This window comes from Miscanthus floridulus, chromosome 3 (assembly GCF_019320115.1).
Source record: "Miscanthus floridulus cultivar M001 chromosome 3, ASM1932011v1, whole genome shotgun sequence".
NCBI lineage: Eukaryota > Viridiplantae > Streptophyta > Magnoliopsida > Poales > Poaceae > Miscanthus > Miscanthus floridulus.
In genome coordinates this window covers 89,736,786-89,758,651 of record NC_089582.1, presented here as the reverse complement: position 1 = coordinate 89,758,651, position 21,866 = coordinate 89,736,786, and the positions used below count along the sequence as shown (strand labels likewise).

Below are 21,866 nucleotides of genomic sequence, written 5' to 3'. Positions count from 1 at the left end.
AATACTGTATGCCACCTCCTAGGATTTTCTTCGATTTTGCGCTTAATAAGTTTGATGATCCCTTTGTTAGAAGCCTCAGCTTGACCATTAGCTTGAGCATAATATGGAGAAGAATTTAAAATTTTAATTCCCATACCTACAGCAAACTCATCAAATTCTCCCGATGTAAACATAGTACCCTGATCGGTAGTGATAGTCTGAGGAATACCAAATCGGTAAACAATATGCTCTTTCACAAAATCAATCATATTGACCGATGTAACCTTTTTTAGAGGAATTGCCTCAACCCACTTTGTGAAATAATCGGTAGCAACCAGAATAAATTTATGTCCTTTACTCGATGGCGGATAAATCTGACCAATGAGATCAATAGCCCATCCCCGGAACGGCCATGGTTTGATTATAGGATTCATAGCCGATGCAGGCGCTCTTTGAATATTACCAAACTTTTGACACCCCTGGCATCCCTTAAAATATTTAAAACAATCTTCAAGAATAGTCGGCCAATAGTACCCATTCCTTCTGATCATCCATTTCATCTTGAAAGCCGATTGATGTGCCCCACATACTCCTTCATGAATTTCACCCATCAAGCTTTTCGATTCATCATTGCTAACACATCTGAGTAAAACTCCATCTATAGTTCGATAATATAATTCATCATCGAGGAGCACATATTTGGTAGCTTGGAACCTTATACGTCTCTCGACCTTCCTACATGGATCCTTCAAATAATCGACAATCTCTTTCCTCCAGTCATCGGTATCAACTGCCGATATTAGCACTTCCTGAATGGTCTGATACCCTGAAGCATGCTGAGCTAGTCGATTAGCTTCCTCATTATGCAATCGAGAGATATGCTCAAGACGAAAATCTCTAAATCCTTTCAATAATTGCAAACACCTTTCATAATACGAAATCAAGGCTTCACTTCGGCATTCATAAATTCCAGCCAATTGATTTATAACTAGCATAGAATCACCAAAGATTTCAACAACATCGGCACGTATCTCCTTCAGCAATTCTAACCCCTTTATCAAGGCTTGGTATTCAGCTTGATTATTTGTCGCTGTAGCAACAATCGGCAATGAAAACTCATACTTCTTTCCTTGAGGTGAAATTAACACAATGCCGATACCTGCTCCTTCACCACATGTGGACCCATCGAAGAAAAGTGTCCAGGGAGCAATCCCCAGAGAATCCACCGTGTTACAATGCTGAGTGACAAAATCAGCCATCACTTGCCCTTTAACTGCCTTAGTTGATTTGTAGCGTAGCTCAAATTCTGATAATGCTAAAATCCACTTGCCGATTCTACCACTTAGTATCGGCATCGACAACATGTACTTGACCACATCGTCTTTGCATATGACCGTACATTCGGCAGATAACAAATAATGCCTTAATTTGATACAAGAAAAGTATAAGCACAGACACAATTTCTCGATAGCCGAATACCTCGTCTCAGCATCCACTAATCTTCTGCTCAAATAATAAATAACACGTTCTTTCCCTTCAAATTCTTGAATAAGAGCTGAACCGATAACTGCATCATCAGCTGACAAATATAACCTGAAAGGCTTCCCATGTTGAGGTGGAACTAGCACTGGAGGATTTGATAAATATTTCTTAATTTCATCAAGGGCTAATTGCTGTTCAACTCCCCATACAAATTCCTGATCAGCTTTTAATTTAAGTAGTGGGCTGAAAGCCTTGATCTTACCCGACAGATTAGATATGAATCTTCTAATGAAATTAATCTTACCGATCAAAGATTGCAATTCAGTCTTATTGGCAGGAGCAATCACCTTGTTAATTGCATCAATAGACTTCCTACTGATTTCAATGCCCCGTTGATGCACCATAAAACCCAAGAATTGCCCTGCCGATACACCAAATGCACATTTATTAGGATTCATCTTCAATCCATGCCTCCTTGTGCACTCCAGTATTTTTCGCAGATCGGCTAAATGTGCTGTGATATCTCCAGACTTAATCACTACATCATCAATATAGATCTCCACTAATGTGCCGATGTACTCATGAAAAATAAAGTTCATAGCCCTTTGATAAGTAGCACCGGCATTTTTCAAACCGAACGTCATGACTATCCACTCGAACAACCCCACATGTCCTGGACATCTGAAAGCAGTCTTGGGAATATCCTCCTCGGCCATGAATATTTGATTGTAACCTGCATTACCATCCATGAAGCTAATAATTTGATGTCCAGCCGCAGCATCAATCAACAAATCAGCAATCGGCATTGGATAGCCATCCATCGGTGTGGCTTTGTTGAGATTCCTGAAATCAATACAAACACGAAGTTTCCCATTTTTCTTATAAACAGGAACCACATTAGAGATCCACTCTGCGTATCGACATTGCCGAATAAACTTTGCTTCAATTAATTTAGTTATTTCGGCCTTAATGTCAGGAAGTACATTAGGGTTACATCGGCGCGCTGGCTGCTGATGTGGCCGAAATCCAGATTTGATAGGTAACCGATGTTCAACTATCGATCGGTCTAATCCAGGCATCTCAGTATAATCCCAAGCAAAACAATCTTTATATTCTTTTAACAAATCTGTTATTCGCTGCTTACACTTAGAATCTAACTTAGCACTAATAAAAGTAGGCCTCGACCTATCACCATCACCGATATCTACTTCTACTAAATCATCTGCCGATGTGAACCCTTGACCTAATTTTCCATCATCGGCAAACCTATCCATTAAAACTCCTCTTCAGAACCGACTGCTTGGATCGGTGGAATTTCATAATCAGCAACTCTAAGGAACTCTTTTTCCCAAGCTTCTCCTGATATGCATTTAGTTCGCTCATAAGTATCTGATTCTGCCGATGCGATGATATAAGAAGAATCACCAGGGACGACCTCAATCTTATCCCCAATCCATTGTACGAGGCATTGATGCATTGTAGAAGGAACACAACAATTAGCATGAATCCAATCCCTCCCTAGAAGCAGATTATATGCACCCTTGCTGTTAATAACAAAGAACGTCGTCGGCAAGGTTTTGCTGCCGATGGTCAATTCAACGCATACTGCCCCTTTAGCCGGTGACACATTGCCTTCAAAATCTTTCAACATCATATCGGTTTTGGTCAAGTCTTGATCCCCCTTACCAAGTTTCCGATACATCACATAAGGCATAATATTAATCGCAGCCCCTCCATCAATAAGTACCTTAGACACAGGCTGCCCATCAACTCTGCCCTTCACAAATAAAGCCTTAAGATGCTGTCTCTCGTCATCGGTAGGTTTCTCAAAAACAGCCATCATTGGATCTAGCGTCAGCTGAGCTACTTGATCAGAGAAAACAACTTCTTCCTCATTATCAGATAGTGCCAGAAACTCCATCGGCAACATGAATACCATATTAACATCTGCCGATGGACCCTTATTTTTGTGTTTTACCTGCCACTGCTGATGACCAGGCCTTTCATTGGAAGAATTTTCCTCCTGGTATAAATCCTCCTGACGCTCACGTTGCATCCTCCTTCTCTGCGTCTTTGTCAGACCCTCTGGGCACCATCGAGGAAACTTGGTTTTCCAAACCGGCTGATAACAAGTCCTAGTTAGTTCTACGTGACGTATATTAGGGTCCCTGTAGAATATCTCCTCATCGGGAACTCTTGCGTTTGCCATTTCCTCAAGCTCCTCTTGATTCCTTGGAAAATATCCAGCGCGTTTACCAAGCCTCTCATGTACACTAAGTCTGCCCCCCAGCCGATCATGCACTGATGCTCTGCCTTTGATCGGCTCGTTGATAGACAAACCCTGATTACCACGTTGAAACCTCCTTTCTGAACGATTGACTCCGTAATAACCATTACACTCAGGGCAATTTTCAACAGTTGGCAATTTAATACCTTCTTCCCAGCAATGGATGAAGAACGGACATCTCCAATGATCTTTATGTCGATTCCACTCTTCCTGACGTCTCATTTCTTGCTGTTGCCGATATCGGTCATTACGTTGACGCCAACCCTCCTGCTGCCTTCGATGAGTAATCACAATGCCAGGTCGAGGAGGTTTTTTGGAACTACTGCTTTCCCCTAGCAAACCCTTACTCTTTGCATCATCGGTAGTTATCCGATGTTGGGGGTCTACTGACGCGTTTTTCTCAGCAGCCTCTGACGTCAATACCTTGGTCTTTCCTTTGGCATCCAACATATTTGCTGGAAAAGGGTGTTGATCAATTTTCATCGGCTTCTGGGTCTTGGAAGTACCAAACTTAATTCTCCCAGATTCAATAGCCGATTGTAACTGTTGCCTGAATACCTTGCACTCATTTGTACTGTGTGAAGTTGCATTGTGCCATTTGCAGTACAAAATCTTCTTCAACTCTTCTGCCGATGGGATCACGTGATTAGGTGACAACTTAATTTGGCCCTCTTGAAGCAGAAGATCAAATATTTTATCGGCCTTGGTGATATCAAAGGTAAACTTTTCTGGCTCTTTTTGACCAAAGGGACATGATATCGGCTTTTTATTCTTAACCCACTCAGCTAAGCCGATAACTGGTTCTTCATCAGAGTCAGAATCTCCTACTTCTTCAACAAATGATACCTTTTTACTCCAGTTCTTTTTAGGTTCAAAAACCCTAGTATCTTGATCAGAGATCCTTTGCACAAGATGACTGAGGCTTTCAAACTCCTGAGAAGCATATCTGTCCTTAAGATGTGGCAATAACCCCTGGAAAGCCAAATCGGCAAGCTGCCGATCATCCAGCACCAGGCTGTAGCACTTATTTTTTACATCTCGTAGCCTTTGTACAAAGCTCTCTACCGATTCATCATTACGCTGTCTCAATTTTACTAAATCGGTAAGCTTCTTTTCATGGATTCCAGCAAAGAAATACTTGTGGAATTGTTTTTCTAGATCAACCCAAGTAACAATAGAATTTGGTGGCAATGAAATGAACCATGTAAATGCTGATCCAGACAAAGATGATGAAAATAATCGAACTCTTAATTCATCTCTGTTAGCTGCCTCTCCACATTGAATAATGAAGCGATTGACATGTTCCATTGTTGATGTATCATCTTGCCCAGAGAATTTAGTGAAATCCGGTACCTTGTACCGATTTGGGAGAGGAATTAAATCGTATGCAGGAGGGTATGGAGTCCGATAAGAATAAGTATTGACCTTGGGCTTTATCCCAAACTGATCCTTCATAATCTCTGCTATCTTATCGGCCCAAAAAGCATCAGCCTCCTGCTGACGAACTGGTTGAATTTCTACAGGAGGTGCCTGCTGACACCCTTCCACATATCTTTGTGGCCCACGATCTCCAGCAATCGGCATATTTGCCGCTACTTGTGGTCCATTAACCTGTTGGAAAGGATTCATCGGCTGGGCTGCCGATGCTTGATTCTGGAAACCAGCTTGCACATGACCTTGTTGAATCCCTGCAACCTGCTGATTTCGCTGAACTGTATGTTGAACAGGTAACTGTCCTGACCAATCATTGTTAGAACTCATCGGCACAAAACTTACCGATGGCTGGTAATTCGCTGATATTGTTGGATAATTATAACTGGTTTGAGGCATGAACTGAACCCCAGTTTGACTCATAGCAGGGGCTTTCTGCTGCATCGACAGTACACTCGCCGATGGACTTGAATTGAATGTTTGAATCATAGGCATCTAGAAACCTCCTGGAGTTGGTTGTACAGAAGTAGTTGCGGCATATTGAGGCACTTGAACCATCGGCGAAACGGCCGATGATATAGGCGCTCTTCCTGCTGCATCAAATACTTGAGGTAATCTAGGATTGAAAGCAGATGACTCTGGAGGCATGCCATATCCCCACCAATTAGTAGGAATCTGGTTATTCTGAGACACAGGGCCTGATATAGCTGATGCCGACAGATCTGTATTAAGCTGAACTCGCCCTCCTGGTAACACCTGATCTGATTGTATCGGTGTAGATTGTATATTAGGTGAGCCTGCCAATACTGGAGGGGAAGTAACTTCTGTACCCACAACGGCCGAAGGAGCCGATGGAGTTTTGACAGATGCCGGCTCTGGTTGATGATAGGCAGGCCCAACGTAATGTGGTGCCACTTGTCCTTCTTTGAGAGTTCGAACCACAGCATTATGAACAGTATTGGACAGCACATTGGAATGATTAATCAAAGCATGATTTACTACAGAATTAACCATCTCTTGAAGTTTACCAGGATTGGAGTCAAAGGTAACCTGCCGAGGCAACGGCAAATCTTGCTTCTGGATGACTTGTCCACTTTTGTTCAAGCTAAACGATCTCAGACAAAGTTGCTTGTATTCTTCTACAGCCTTTTCCATAGCCTGCCTCTGTTCTTCCTTGAGATCTTCTTCTGATACTGCGATGATGTTCCCTGGATCGATCTCGGAGTTGAACATATTGATTGATTGGTCCCACCGAGCGTGCCAAAAGATGTGTTGATGCAAAAGTGATCTGCAAACACAAAGGGCTAATACCCAAATCGATATCCAAAGCGTGCCAGTCGATTTGACCTGTTAATCGACAAGGATGAAGAAACAAACACTTTGGTCCTGACAACAGCGATACGCCCGGAAGCCACGGCCAAGAGGTGCTCACGCGGAACTCGAGAATCGCCGAAGATCGCACTGAAGCGATGCAGCTCGCCGAATCAATGAGAACTCGTAAAAAGAAAAATATGCAAATTGACGAAGTCGCCAAAAAGTAGATGCAAATAGGAGTAAAAGTTGGTTTTGATATTGATTGATATTGATATCTATTACATTGCTCCTTACTCCATATTTATACCCTGATCTAAAGAGACACAACCAAACACAACTAGGACACCAATCCCATATCTAAGGAAACACGTGACTCTTACACGAATCATAACCTAACAAATACAGAAAAGGAAATTAACTCCTATCTATTTCCCTGTCCGCCTCAATTACGATGGAAATCTCACTGTCCTTTCCATCGGCATACTCCCTATTTCATCGGCAGTAGGCTTCAAGTCTTCCTTCATCGGCAGACTCCCTGCTTCATCGGCAATAGTCTTCAAGTCTTCCTTCATCGGCATACTCCCTGTTTCATCGGCAATAGTCTTCAAGTCTTCCTTCATCGGCATACTCCCTGTTTCATCGGCAGTAGTCTTTAAGTCTCCTTTCATCGGCATCGACAACAACTCCTCCAACCTCATCGGCAACGCCTGAGTCCAAATCATCCTTTCCATCGATCATCACCAGCTATCGGCAACCATTTTTACAAACTGGCTTTTATTGGCTATCAAAGTATTCAATAACTTTCCCCTTGCCGATTGGTCCACTCCGATTATTTTGACACGTGCAAAAACGGTGTCAACACTAACACTTAATGAAGCATTATGGGCATATAGGATGGCTTGTCATGGATCGATTAAATCATCACCTTATGAGTTAGTATATGGGCATAATGCAGTTCTTCCTTGGGAGATTCAAACTAGATCAAGGCGTGTTACATTGCAAAATGATTGGATAGCCGAAGTCTATAAAAACCTTATGATGGATGATTTGGAGGACTTAAGTTGTCATCGGCTACGTGCTCTTGAAAATATTAAGGCCAATAAATTAAGGGTTGCAAGGCATTATAATAAAAAGGTTAAGAACAAACAGTTTTGCGAAGAAGAGTTAGTTTGGAAAGTAAGATTGCTGATTGGGTCTAAAGACAACAGGTTTGGCAAATGGTCGTCTAATTGGGAAGGTCCTTATCGGATTAAACGGTGTGCATCTGGTAATGCTTATATTTTGAAAATGCTAGAAGGGGAAGAGGAGTTTGATAGATCCATCAATGGAAAATTCCTAAAGAAGTATTATCCTAGTGTTTTGATTAATACTTGATAGCCGATTTGTTTAGTCGTCGGCTCTAATAATCGGTACCCGGTGGGTATCGCCTTTAGTTCAAAAATCATCCCTAAGGGGAAAAGCCGATACAATATGTATCGCCTATAGAGCAAAAACACACGCAAAGACAATCAGATTTATATTTCAGCAGATTCTGAAATGCATTCATAAAGAGAAGTAGAAATTTTATTCATTAATAGTTTGTTCCTAGTACAAACTAATCAAAAACTTTATTGATTACATCCTGGGCGGATGCAATGTCCACGATGGCCACAGCTACATCATCGAAGTCCTTGATCAAGTCCTCGTGCATGTTGGGGTCATTGGCCATCGGGAAGCTCGACTCTATGGTGCGTAGCTCATGCCTGGTTTGGACCTGCGCTATGGCCAGGGCTACTACTGCGCCGCAGCGGACACCGTGGAGGGCGATCTCCTAGACGTGCATCGAGACATTGTGCAGGTGGTTGTTGAGTAAGGGGCCACGGGTGTTGACGGCCACCGTAGCCACGTTCGCTGCCAGTTGGAGGTTCTCCAACTGCACCATCTAGGCTATCAATCATATAAATAAAGAAACTGTCAAGACAAAGGTAGAGAAACTAAGATCAGAGGTTTTCTTGGAATCCATCTTACCCGCCACCATGGCGTCGGACTCAGCCAACCATGCACAGGTGGTGTTGGTTTCTTCCTCAGCGGTGAGGAGGGCGGCTTGAGTGGCCTTGAGGCAGATCTCAAGCTGACCGTTCTCCTGAGTTGCCTCGAAGTAACGACCCTTGGCCGCCCTCCATTCTTGGAGGAAGCGCTGGGCGTCGTCGCCGGTGTAGAAGTCAGAGGAGTCCGATGATGAATCTAGCGCAGGGGCGGCAACAGACTCAGCATTGGAGGGCTTGCCGGCCTTGGGAGGAGGAGGAAGCCTATTGTTCAAGGCAAATCTGCAGACATGTCAGATGGTGATATGTTGATAGGAGCAGGGGTCGTTTGGTTCTACCTCATTCGGCGGAGTCGTTGGCTCACCGACATCTCCTCCTCTGGGAGATTTTCTACCACACGCTTACCATGGTTGTCCTCGCCTGCCATGGGTGCTATTAGATCTTGGGAGGAGAAGAGGAAACTGTTACAGGGTCTATGAAGATGGAAGGACACAAGAGAATGAGAGCAGTTGCAAACATAGATGTGTTCGAGGCTGAAGCCCTTGGTTGGTATTTATAGCCACGAAGGCAAGACAGTAGATATCTTAGGACGTGTGAAAGTAACCCCAATTGATGGAAGGGGAAGTGCCGCTTCACTAATACCGAGGGGAACGCGGTGTTGATGACTGAGAAGGAATTTGAAGGGTTTTGTGATAAAAGCCATTTTTAGATTCAGTTAAGTTAGAGTAAAGTCAGAAATTGGAAATCGGCTAATTCAAATCGGCTCTTCTAGCCAAACCAAAAAGTACAGTTATCATTAGGTTTATGTGTTATAGATACTAGAATGTAAATTATAAGTTTAGAGCATCATGAATTGCTCGTAGTGCTTTCAGTCGAATAGCATTAACTTCTATAATTTATTGTTTGTCTTCTTTGGCTGATCCGGGAATGCTCTCAAGACTACTGCAAATAGCTTTGCCCTCTTTGACCTTGGTCAGCATTTCTTGTTTCTTCTGTTTGATAGCATTAGGGATCTGAATCAAGTTGGGACTCATGATGTTCGATGGTGGCTTTCACACTTTCTATTTCTTTTTCAAGCTTAGCACACCTAACTCTCGGTTGATTTAGTTTTGGTTCAATTTTGGGAGAAGAGTTCTTTAAATTGTCGATCAGTTGTGCTAATTCTTTAGCTTCCTGTTTGTTAGAATTCTTTTTAGCCATCAAAGCTTCACGGTCGATTAGATTTCTTTGAGCCTTTTTCACCTTGGGAGTCTGGTCTTCGATATTGGATATAGGTATCAAGGCTTCAACAAGATTTGGGGTCAAATTATCCTTGATGGCTAAGAAGATTCTTTTTATTGGGTCTGCATCCTGGACCAAATCGATGATGTTTCCCTCGAGCATTGGCAACATATCTTTTAGCTGATTTTTGGTCTCATCTGATAAAGTCTCTTGGGAAGAAATGGTTGATGAGCTAATCTCACTTTTGTCTATGTATTCTTCAAAGTTGAAGGAGTAGCTCAAAGCTGGAGAATTAAGTGCCTACATGTGAACAAAAGGAATCTTATTAGAAATGGCAAATAAGTTGACAATGAGATGAATGGTGAGGACACAATACATTTTCTGGAAGAAGCTCTGGTCGAGGAGAAGGAACAACTGATGATGTACCAACATCTTTTTCAACATTTGGTTGAATCAGCTCTGGACATTCGATGCTAGTGTCTACAGGCATCAAGAAGTTTTTCGGTTTATATTTGTTATAGAAGGACAAGAATGAGCATATGAATTTCTTATCATCGACTGTTTGCTGAGTGGAAGGATCAACGGTTTGGGTATCAGCATCAACAGGATCATCTTCAACTATTAGGATGTTAGACCTTTGCTCTTGTGCAGATGTTTTCTTAGGTGGTGTCTGATAAAGGAGAATAATCAGAGAAGAGTGAGGGTTACATAAGATTAAAAGGGTTGAAGAGATACCTTGGTAGCATCAGGAGGTGAAGTAGAGAGGTTCTTATCTTCTGCTATTTTGGGTCTATCAGAAGCATCGGTTATTTCAGTTGTAATCGTCTCCTTAGGAGGATTAGCAGATGAAAGGTTGGTAGACGCCGATTCAAATGCCTGGGATAACAATTTGGCACCCAAGGTAGATTGAGATGTAATAGTCGATGGCTGCAAGAAAGGGATTGAATTAGAAGTTGGATATTATTTTAAGAGGGAAGATAAGTTAAGTTACCTGAGCAATTGATGATTTTGTTCTGCAAAGTCTCTTCCTAGTGGTGGTTTTCTGAGTTACACCTTAGGTTGCCTTGCGTTTTGAAGACTGATATGTAAGTATTGTTGGGGCAGCTGGAGTTTTCATTAACTTTTTCAGAGTGGTTGCAATTGATCCCATTCTTGAGGCTGGACATGTTGGATAATATTCTATGGGATGCCCTTTTCTGTCCATGCTTGGCAGATCAAATTCGGTATCCTACAAAAGAATTTATTAGATGAATTGATAGGAGAACTTATTAGATAATCCTTCTGAAAGAAAATTAGTAAATTACTTCACTATCAGAAGCGAATTCTTCATTCAGGGCTAGACAGTTGGGATGAATTGGACTGCTAGATGTTTCTCGAGGGGGATTTCATTGCCGGCTGCTAGATGTCCTGCCATGTATTTATGATTATAAGTTGGTCCGCAAGATGACCCACAGAAGATGAATTTTTCCAGCCACATGTTTAGGAAAGCTACATGTTCTCTTTCATCAACAATCAAACCATCTCCAATATGGTTTAGAATATAGCTTGCCCATCTTGTGCAGTCTGATATTTTGGCTAATTTCTTGGACCCCAGCACTTAAGAAATCATAGGGTTGCATTGATCCTGTTATTCTAAGGCCGGTCAACATGTAAATATCAAACAAAGTGGTGGTCATTGGACCGTGACCAAAAATAAAAGTATTCAAAGTGTTGAACCAAAAGTAAGATGCAGAAATCAGAAGTGAGTCATTCCTCTCCATTCCAGACAATGAGAGTGTCAAGCACTGATTCAAATCATAAATTTCTTAATCTCTAGCCTTTTTCTCTGATATCCTACAGAACCAATCCCTCCACCCCTTAGGCATTTTTTGCCAGTTTCTAAAGGGAGTTTTGATGTTCCAAGAAGACAAATCTACTGCAGATTGTTTAAAGGGGATTTGATTGGTTTCTTGATTGATAAAATCAGATAGATCAGGATCACCCATGGGTCCAAGATAATAGGCATTAGGAACAACAACTGATGGAATCAGAATTTTATTCCTCATTTCCTAGAAACCAATTAGGATGAATTTAAAAAAAGGAGAATACAGAGTAGCGGCTAACACTTGAAAGGCAGAAGTTTGAAGGCATACCTCGGGAACGTGATCACTTAGTTGCCATTGTAGCCAGATTGGATCTAAATCTGAGGAAGGTTACTTGAACGATAGCTTGGTAGAGCAGAGGATTTGCTAGGGTTAAGGCTTTGGCGGTGGCGGCTTTGACTGTTGAAGTTTGTTCGAGAAAGAAGGGGAAAGTAAACAGCTCGAGCGAATTAGAAATGATACTGTTGGGGTGTCATATAGAATTTGACCCGAGAAGTCAGGAGCCATGCGTTTATTTTGGAATGAGCGGTTGCAACGCGGGGAACAGATGAATAAGAATTTTAGAATAAAATCATTTTTATTTCAAAATTGGGGGGCATGTGTTTACACTAAAATTTGGGAAGAAGAACGCGGAAACTCGAAGCTTCTAGGATTGTGTCATGAAGGAATCGATTAGATGAGAATCAGTATCAGCTGATTTAGATGTAATGTTAGAATCGACTATTTTATGGATGACGTTAGCAGACGGCATCAATGGACTATACTTGAGTGGCGCCAGGGAGATGTGTCGGACTCTATTAATAAGTAAAATTGGGGTCCAAGTTATTATTAATTTAGGAAGTTTTCTTTTATTCCAAGAATTATAATGAGTTGTATTTGAGTAGGATTCATGTTTAGGTTCTGGGTAAAAATATTAGACCCTGGTTATTGTAAAGAGGACGAACATTCAATCAATACAATTCTTTTCGGCTTTCGTCATCGCATTAAAAGTAGGGGTACTGTAGATCTCGGCGAGTTCTTCAGCAAACTGGGCTGTATCGACTGATCGACCTCCAGCTTGCTTGTGAGTACCGTCACGACGTGTATTATGCTTGTAAAGCTGCATTAGCTGATTGATCTTTTATGAGTTATAATATAAGTTAGTTATCGATCTGTATCGTAGTTTATAAGGCTGCATCAGCTGATTGATCTCTTATGAATCATAATATAGATCAAAATTATCAATTTTGTGTTAATAACTTGTTGTTTAATACAATATCATCAGTTATCGAATCTTTTTAAGATTAGTAAGATTTTTCTTGCCGTTTTTGGTTGATTAATCGGTTATCGATCTTGCTATAATTAATGTTTTATTAATTATAACAAAATCACTCGATTGAGATAGAGATAGATCGGCATCATATCATCTTAATTGGTCGTCCTTTGATCTGTTCATGCTTTAAATCTTATAATTGATGGCTTAATTCTATTAGATCGACTGTTTTATCTCTATTCCAGTCAAACATAGTATGTATCTAAAGACTTGTTTTAATCTTGAGTAAACTCACTAGTTAATGAGATCTAATCTAATGATACTGCTATAGCTGTATCGATCCGGTCGAACCTCACTAGTAAGAATTTAGATTAGAAATTATCGATTAGTGGTCTTGTTTATGATTAAGATATGTACTCTGTTTGTTTGCTATGACTGCATCGGCTATTTTAGCCGATTTGCCTATACTCTCACGCATTTAGCATGTTTTCATAAATCTGTCAACATATATATAGTTTTATAGATTCTTTGGCTTTAGTTTATTATTATTATCATAGCTACATTGATCCGATCAAACCTCACTGTTGATGATAATAGATTAGATTCAAATTGTTTGTAGATTCATTTATATGAGACAATCGATTTGTTCGCATGCTATACTTTTTCATTAAAATTATCGACTTAGACACTTTATATCGATCATGTTCCATTTAGCCGATAATGCTTTCTTATATCGCTTCTTATGGATGAGCTAGATATCGATTATTTAGTCGATAGCCTCATTGAATCGGCTACCGTACATTCAAAACCGACATGTTCCACCTTATATTACTGATAAGATTTTATCTCCTTATCAATTGCAGGTCAAATTGACTGACATGTCATTGGGTGTTCAGAATCGGCTGGTTCTGTGTTTAAGCTAAACAGATCTCTAGTCTCGTTTCACTCAGATTTTCCAGCTTGCTGTGTGTTGATCACATAACTATATTTTTGTGTCAACGTAGACTTTAGAACTTCTGGTTTTGCTCCGGCTTGTTTCAGCTGTGCGAGAAGTGGACGAACGTTGGCTCGTCCTAGATCCTGTGCGCTTTGCAGTTTCCGGCTTCAGCTTAGCCCTCACTGACCGAGAAGGCACTAGCATTTTCTGCATCGAGCTTGCACCCTGTTTATCCTTTTGAACAGATCCTTGCTGGATTTGACTCTGGTCACTACTAACATAAAATTCCCCAAAAACAACTGATGCTGAGATACCCTGAACAAGGAATATTTAAATATATACAAAATCAGAAGAAAAAGAGAAAACTGAAATAAAAGAATAATGAACAGAGAAGAAATTTTCTAACAAATTAAGTATGATCAAGAAAGCAAAATCAATCATGTATGTTCATATTCCTGGCATGTTAAAGAAGAACACAACAATAACAAAAAACAGATCATCTTTTCCAATGCCATGGCATTTTTTTAAGATGATAATACAATGCCATACTTGGATCATGAACATTATAATACTAATAGGCGTATCTACAAATATCACCTTATTTTGAATTGGAGAGGCTTCTGGACCCTGAACTTGCTCCTCTTCAGAATCATTCATTTCCTCACATTCAAACTCAACATGCTGGCTATCTTCCTTGGAATCACTTAATTCTTCTTGCTCCATTACAATTCCTTGCATTGATTCTTCATTAGGTTCTTGAATGCAATGATGAAAATGGGAATTTACAACCTCGAGCTCTGGAACACTTGATTTGTCCTTCCTAGAAACTTCATCTTGAACATTTGATCTGCTAAAACTACTTCTGAAATCATTTGAATCTTTTATGGCCGTTGGAGAACATAAATGAATGTTAAGTCAATACTTGTCTCCCTCTCAGAAGGGCTTGTGGATGCTTGCCCAGCTGTTGACTGGTCATCTACTGGGACTTCGCTCATGTTATTATCAGACTTATGGTAATCAAGGTTACTATCATATTCTGCTACTTCATTATACACATCAACTTCCATTCTTTGCAAGAGAAGATGGAAGTCGATAGTGTTAGCATTTACAGTACCATTTTCGGTGGAACCTGTAGTCTGGTTGTTACTTGTCTCAATTCGAATTTTCTCCAAGGGGAAAAGATCATATTTTCTTGACTGATTAATAAGATTTTGAACCAGGTGACTATATGACGAAACCACATCTCGAGAATACTGAAACAGTAAAGGATGCATCTGCAAATCTTGCTCAGCACCATCCTCCGTAGCATTATCATTAGAGATCTCATTCTGCTGCAATCTAGAATTAGCTCTGTGATCAGGGAACAGATTTAGCTGTCTATAAGCACTTTCTGTAAAGGCCAGAGGTGGCACAGGATACATATTCTTTTCTGCATGATCCAAGGTGCCATGAAAGTGTGTTGCGTTAGGATGAAATGCCACCTGAGATAGGACACGGACAGAAGGTGGAAGGTTCACAGGAGGCAAGTCTGGAGCCAACTTGACCACACAACCACCTTTCTCTTTACTCAATTTGGAAGCCGGCAGTTGGTCCTGAGATCCACATGATACCACTGGAGCTGCAGTGGAAGGTGTTCTCACATATGATGGGCCATCAGAGGGGCAGTACATAAAAGGTATATATGAGGTGGTTACATCAAGTTTCGCGCCACTTCCTTTCTGCGGTTCAATGTAACCACATGTAGCACCACATTCTTCATCGACGCCTGTGCCTGACTGCATCATCATGCTCTTTCCAGCATGTTTTGATAAGGACAGCTGACAAGGCATCAAGTTCATGCTCCTACTATCTGTGTCTTCCAAAAATGCTTCATTGACATATGAATCATCATCATTTTCAACATCTTCAGAAGCATTGTTATCAGCCTGCGATGGAAGCATAAAAAAATTATGCTTAATGACATCACTTTAGATGGAGATTAAGATATTATTTGGATATAATAAGTTAAAGAAACATACTAACCTCTTGTCCACAGTGTGAATCGGGCATGGATGCTCTAAGCTTTCTCCTCTTTGCTTCATATGTTCGCCTTCTTTCTTTTGCAGCATCACTTTTAGTGTAAGATTTCTGGACTCCACTTGCAACTCTCCATTGACGTTGGAGCAGTGATGGATCTCTATGTGGCACTACAAACCTCCAAACTGATGTCCAGTCGTTTTTGAATACCCTCAGCCCCTGAAATCACAGTATGGAAGAAACTAAGCGACACAAATCAAGCATGGAAAATAGAAGATAGTCTGTAGTCACAAGTTATCAGCTCCTGGATACATTCTTTCTCCTCGACTGTCAATGGAGATGTCTTCATATGGAGCACATCCTGCATTAATTCAGATAAGAATATAGTTAGCTCGAAGGCTATTATGTTGGGTTTTGCTGATAGCAGTCATGAGCTCAAAATCTATCATATCCTGATGATTGACCATGATAATACACAACATGGCCAAATCAACCCAACCCAAATCAGTATCAGAACAAGGCAACACGCAGACAAACTCTTTCACAACATACATACTTACTCTTTGAAAAAATCTAGTAGCCAGAGGTTGAATAATATAGTGCCACGCACAAGCAGAGCAACATGTGCCACTAAGAGAGTGGTAAAAAACCATCTCTCCAGTTTTATACTGAGTACGTTATTAATTAAAGGTGATATTGTCCACAAATCTTGTCAAGAAATTTAAATAGCATACTACTATTTTGTTGGCACATAAGCAAAATGATAGATATCAGAATGAGATAGATAAAAATGATCAACAGTGTAAGTGCTCTGTTCGGCTGGTATTAAAGCTGGCTTGAGCTGTTTTGTTGTGAGAGAAAAATACTATAGATTCTAGCTGGTAAGCCGGCTGATAAGTTCAAGCGAACAGGCCCGAAAGAGTAAGTATTATGTTTAAAGACCAGTTCAAAACCAGAACTTGAATACTACACAATATAGAATGAGAACAAAATACTACTATTGTTAGCATGAACTGCTAATCTGTTACACTACTATGCAACTCAATGGACACCTTGACCATAATGTTGAACCATAAAAGGCACATGAAAGTGAATTCAGCATCTTATCTTCTAGTAAGTGAAGAAGGGGAAAACATTTACCTTAACTGGATTATCAGGAGCTTTGGAGGAGCTACGATTCTTTTGTCTCACAAATATCTGCACCAAAGAATTATTTCATTCAGCAAGCATAATACGCAAGTCCAGAACAAGGAATTCTCAAATATCATGAGCAACTACCAATTTATAAGACAACCAATAGGCATTATAGAAATTGAACAAACAGAAGATTAGTCGAAGGATCCACCCCCCCTTCCTCGGCTCCCTATTTTGTTGAAGAAGAGGAGATAGAGATTAGGCTAATTCATTCTTGATTGATTCTGTTCGGCCGAGTGGCTTACATAGGCCTCCGGCCAGCTCTCAAACAAACTCCTAAATTTACTCTCTTATTCCTTAAATCTCTCAAATTGCTAACCTTCCTAGCTAAGTCCTAGACCTGCCTGTTTGGTGTGATCAGCCACTGCTGTTGCCTGATGTGGTCGCTAGCCCCTTGCTGACATGTCAATCTTCACTAAATAGATGATAAAAAGAACTAATAATTTATGCCTGACAAATCATAAAAGGAAATTTAAAAACTTTTGGATCTTGAAACAAATTTTGCAATCAAAAGGAGTAACGAAAAAATACCTGATGCTTTGATTTACAAGGAAGAAAGCGCTTTTGTATTGCTGCCCAGTCATTGTTATATTCCAGAATTCCTAGAACTAATAATCTGCAAGCAGATAATATACTATAAAATTAACTGTGAAAAGAAGTGACAGGCATCATATCAACTATACACTTGAGGAGGGCATTACATGATGCCCTTTAGGCAAGTGGTAATAACAACGAAGCAGCCATGATACAATTATACAAAAGGAGGCGATCTTGAGGAAAGTTGAAAAAAGGATGAATGGAATAGCTGTGATGCAGATGAGGAAGTTAACACACAATTTGCATAAACCAACACCACTAATACAGAAACAAAAATAGTATGCAGTCCAACAAAAACTAAGTATTCAGATTTCTTGATTTTCTTTGTTTTTTAGTCAAGAAGGCAAGGAAGCATGCACAACTTATATTTCAAAAGAAATCTTGGAGAAGATGTACAACACTCCTGTCCTCTGCATCAGTGAAAAGCACTCTACTGGCCATAGCTGAAGGAGGTGACTTATGAGGAAAGAGTGCAAAATTGAAAAGTGAAAAGAATCTCTGTGCTAATCTTGCAATACCAGCAGGAACAAGAGCAACTGTATGATTTTTAATATTCTCAAGCAGGGTAGCAGCCAACGATTTCTTCTGCTTCAACTGCCTAGATGAAGGAGATGATGCTGTAGGCACACTATTTGATCTATCTTGAGAAACATTATTCACTTCTTTGCAACTGTTAATCACTGGTGAAGGAAACAGGGGCTCTTTCCTGCGGGTTTTGTCAGCAGTGCCATCCACATGACTTTTTCTATACTTCACGACAGCTGTAATCTCAATATGAAAGCTAAGTTACAAATCAAGTGGTAACAGCAAATAAGTGAAGTATAAAAAATTGCCCCATGTACCAATCTTGAACTTACCAGTTGCGACATCACTTAAGTAGTCGAGGGCCAACTCAAGCGGTGCGACATCAAGGATGGATATAATCGGACTCTTGATTAACGGAATCCATTGGCATTCCGAATTTTCAGAAGAACCAAAACTAGATGAGAGATGCTGGGATTCAAAGAAGATATGCCGTTGAAGAGCACTCCTAGCCAATGCTTGATCACGAGCGCCAACCAACTCAACTATCATCTTTTTGACATTATTAGACACATCTTGTCTAGATGAATCAAGAACACATAGGGAAAATGTTTGGATAAGAGCTGAACATGCTCATATATCAACACATGCAGTTGCCCGAGTTGCTGATTGTTAGCCATTATAAGTCAGTTGCCGGATATGTACAGTAGGCTAGCTGGTTTCAGTTTTTACATTCAGTTAGCGTTAGCGGGTCAGACTTTCAGTTAGAGTCCGCGCGGTGTCGTCCACGTCGCGCGTCCGTCACGGCACGTCCCAGCGGTTTGGGATGGCACTCCGTGATCACGAGCGTGCCGCCGTTTTTCCCGGCCACGATGGCCTTGTAATCTTCTTTTATTACCGCAATCTAAACAAGAAAACGCTGCCAGTTGACAGCACCAAAACTCCCGTGTTTTGCAGTTCACCGAGTTCACGCGAGAGAGAGGTAGAGAGCTCGCCGGCGATCCGAATTTCTGGCGGGCGAACTTCTGACACTGATCAGTAAATCCACATGATAAAGGTGCACGCATCAGTGAAATCAAGGATGAAAGGAAAATGGCATTCTGGGTAGGATATTGCCATCCAAAAGCATGTGCAGGAGTCACCAATGCAGATGGAATATATGGCACAATTGGTCTTAAATGAGTTTTATTGGATTCCTGACGATAGCTACCGGCCCCAGATAACTCGGTTAATGGCCGCCTCTGCCTAGTCTGAGGCCTACGGCCATCTTTCTCTTTTCTATGATTTGTGTCGTCATAGTTCTCAACATTTTCATCACCATCACTTTCTAGGGCCTCCTCAATCTCGAGCTCAAAGTCTGCATCATTATCATCTTCATCTTGGTTATCGTCCCCCTGGAATGCCTGTGTGTCATTGCCTACACCAGACAGGACAGCAGCAAGAAACTTGCGGTATTCCTCTTCTTCGTCAACATTTTGCAGACCACTATCGTCATCTGATTCCTGGAGAAAGGTCTCCAATTCCTCAAGTGAATAGTTTTCTAGTGAGTATCTTGCCCTCGTCTGTCTGCAAATTGCATCTTCCTCACTAATTTCGAGAGATAGGTGATGAGGGTTTTGCACTGTTGGAGAACAAGCAGCTTCGCTTGCTAAAATATCCTTTTCCAATCCATTCAAGTGGCCTTCATCATTCTCAAGATTAACCTGGGTAGACGTTTCTTCTGGAAATATTTCGCTGACAACATCTTGAGACGACAATCTATTTTGAGGAAGTGCACTGTCACTTGTATTTTCATTAACTACAGTATTCTGCAGATATGTCTGACTACTTGGTCGATTTTCAGAACTATGTTCCTCGCATTCTGCTTCTGAGGTAAGGTTTGATGAGGTCTCAGACGGAGATCCTTCCCTAAGGAAAGGGTTAAAATCTATGTCATCCTCCTCCACGTCGTCATCAACTTCCATATTAGATGATGCGATAGTGATTTAATCAAAACAGTAGGATTTCCTGCAACCTGTCATCCATAAAGTGTAAAAAGTTGTGTTAGGATCAATACAATGTGTTACACTTTGCAAGAAAAAAAACATCAGCATGCAACGGCAAGTCAGTAAAACTATTGCATAACACAAGGATATGAACAAAGACCCATGTATGATCAAAACTTGGATTACACTTAGCACCCACATAACCATGTTTTATTGGCATATAGCATTAACATAGTTGCAACATGTTTAAAGTGACTCTTTATAGCAGATGTCAGCAATAACACACTCATCTATATTTCGAAAATATGAAGTTTGCAGTAAGCCAACTTTAAGCCAAACATCTAAATCTAATCTAAAAAACAAAACGATTACATCATAGATACAATACAATATCAAATCAAACTATAAAAAAAATATCATCAATACCATTTCATTGTTAAGGATGGAGATGACCTAAAGCTTCAATATCAGGGAATGTAACGTGCAGGCCAGTGTAGCCCTAATTATCCAGATAATGCCTTTTTTGAAAATATAATAGGAAATTGTGGAGGATAAGCAGGCCAGTGTAGCCTTCTGTAGGTAACAGTTGTGTTCTGACAAGGGCGGATCTAGTAAAGGGACATGGGTGTACACACGTACACCCAATAATTTTCGCAAAAAGTTCGAAGTTAGTAGGCATCAAATAGCCAATAGCTTGAGGTTAGAGTTTGAGAACTCAATTTCAGTTTCGCACAGCAGACAGGAAAGAGAAGGCGGGTGGGAATACCCGGTGGGCGCTCTTTGCCGGCGAAGAGATAGGCGAAGGCCTTGGCACCTGGCGTAGAATGGCGACGACGGCGGTAGCCCACCTAGTCGCCGCAGGCAGGGAGGGAGGGAAGGAGGGAGCGAGAGCACGCGGTGTGGACATGACGGATGCGGTGGCGTCGGCGGCGAACGGAAGAGAGGGAGACGGAAACGAGGGAGGTGGAGGACGACGGTTGGGGTCCAGATGGATTTTTTCAATTTGGTACTCCATCTTTTCCAAATTATACATGTAATTTCTACGTATATAGTTTTTCTATAAATTTGTTAGATAAAAGCAACTCCCCCAATTCCAAATTATAAGGCATTTTTGCTTTTCTATATACAAATAGCTTTTGTTATATACTTAGATACACACTATGTCCAGATATAAATAAAAAAATGTTATTTGGATTGGTACCATTACAATTCTCAAAGTTTGGAGATCTACCATTACAATATGCCTATTCTGAAATATACTATTATAATTTCATCTTTCACTGGTTGATGCCATTATCTACGTCTTCCAGCTACTTGGACCCACTTGCAGGCGTATGCGTACTGTACGCTTTTTCGTATGGACGTATTTGCCCCTGTCCCAAATGTGATAGAGGCCTACACCCTGGCCCCAGCTCTCACTCTCCTCTCCATCTCATTCACTCTGTCTCTCACTCTGTCTTCTTCCCGATGGCTCCCATGGCGGTGGAACCCTAACCCTAGCCGCCGGCGACCTGGAACTCCCACCCGTGCTCTCCTCCCTCGGTCGCCCCCGTGCTCCCCTCCTGGACGTTGAGCGCAAAGGCTAATCCTGCGGACATGGAGCACGGTGAGGAGATGTATGGTTGTTCAAGCTTGCTCCAAACCCATCTTGAATCTCTTGCATTTGAGTACCGATGCGAGTAGGTTGTGAAATTGCGCTGACCCTAGTATTTTTCTTTGGAAAATGTTGATTGCTGCTAGGACTCAATTGTTCTCCTTAGAGA

At 41.0% G+C, this 21,866-nt stretch overlaps 1 pseudogene; it reads right to left on the bottom strand.

Moving 5' to 3' along the window:
* Positions 1-9,522: 9,522 nt before the first annotated feature.
* On the bottom strand, positions 9,523-20,093 carry LOC136544021 (uncharacterized; annotated as a pseudogene).
* Between the last annotated feature and the right edge of the window lie 1,773 nt (positions 20,094-21,866).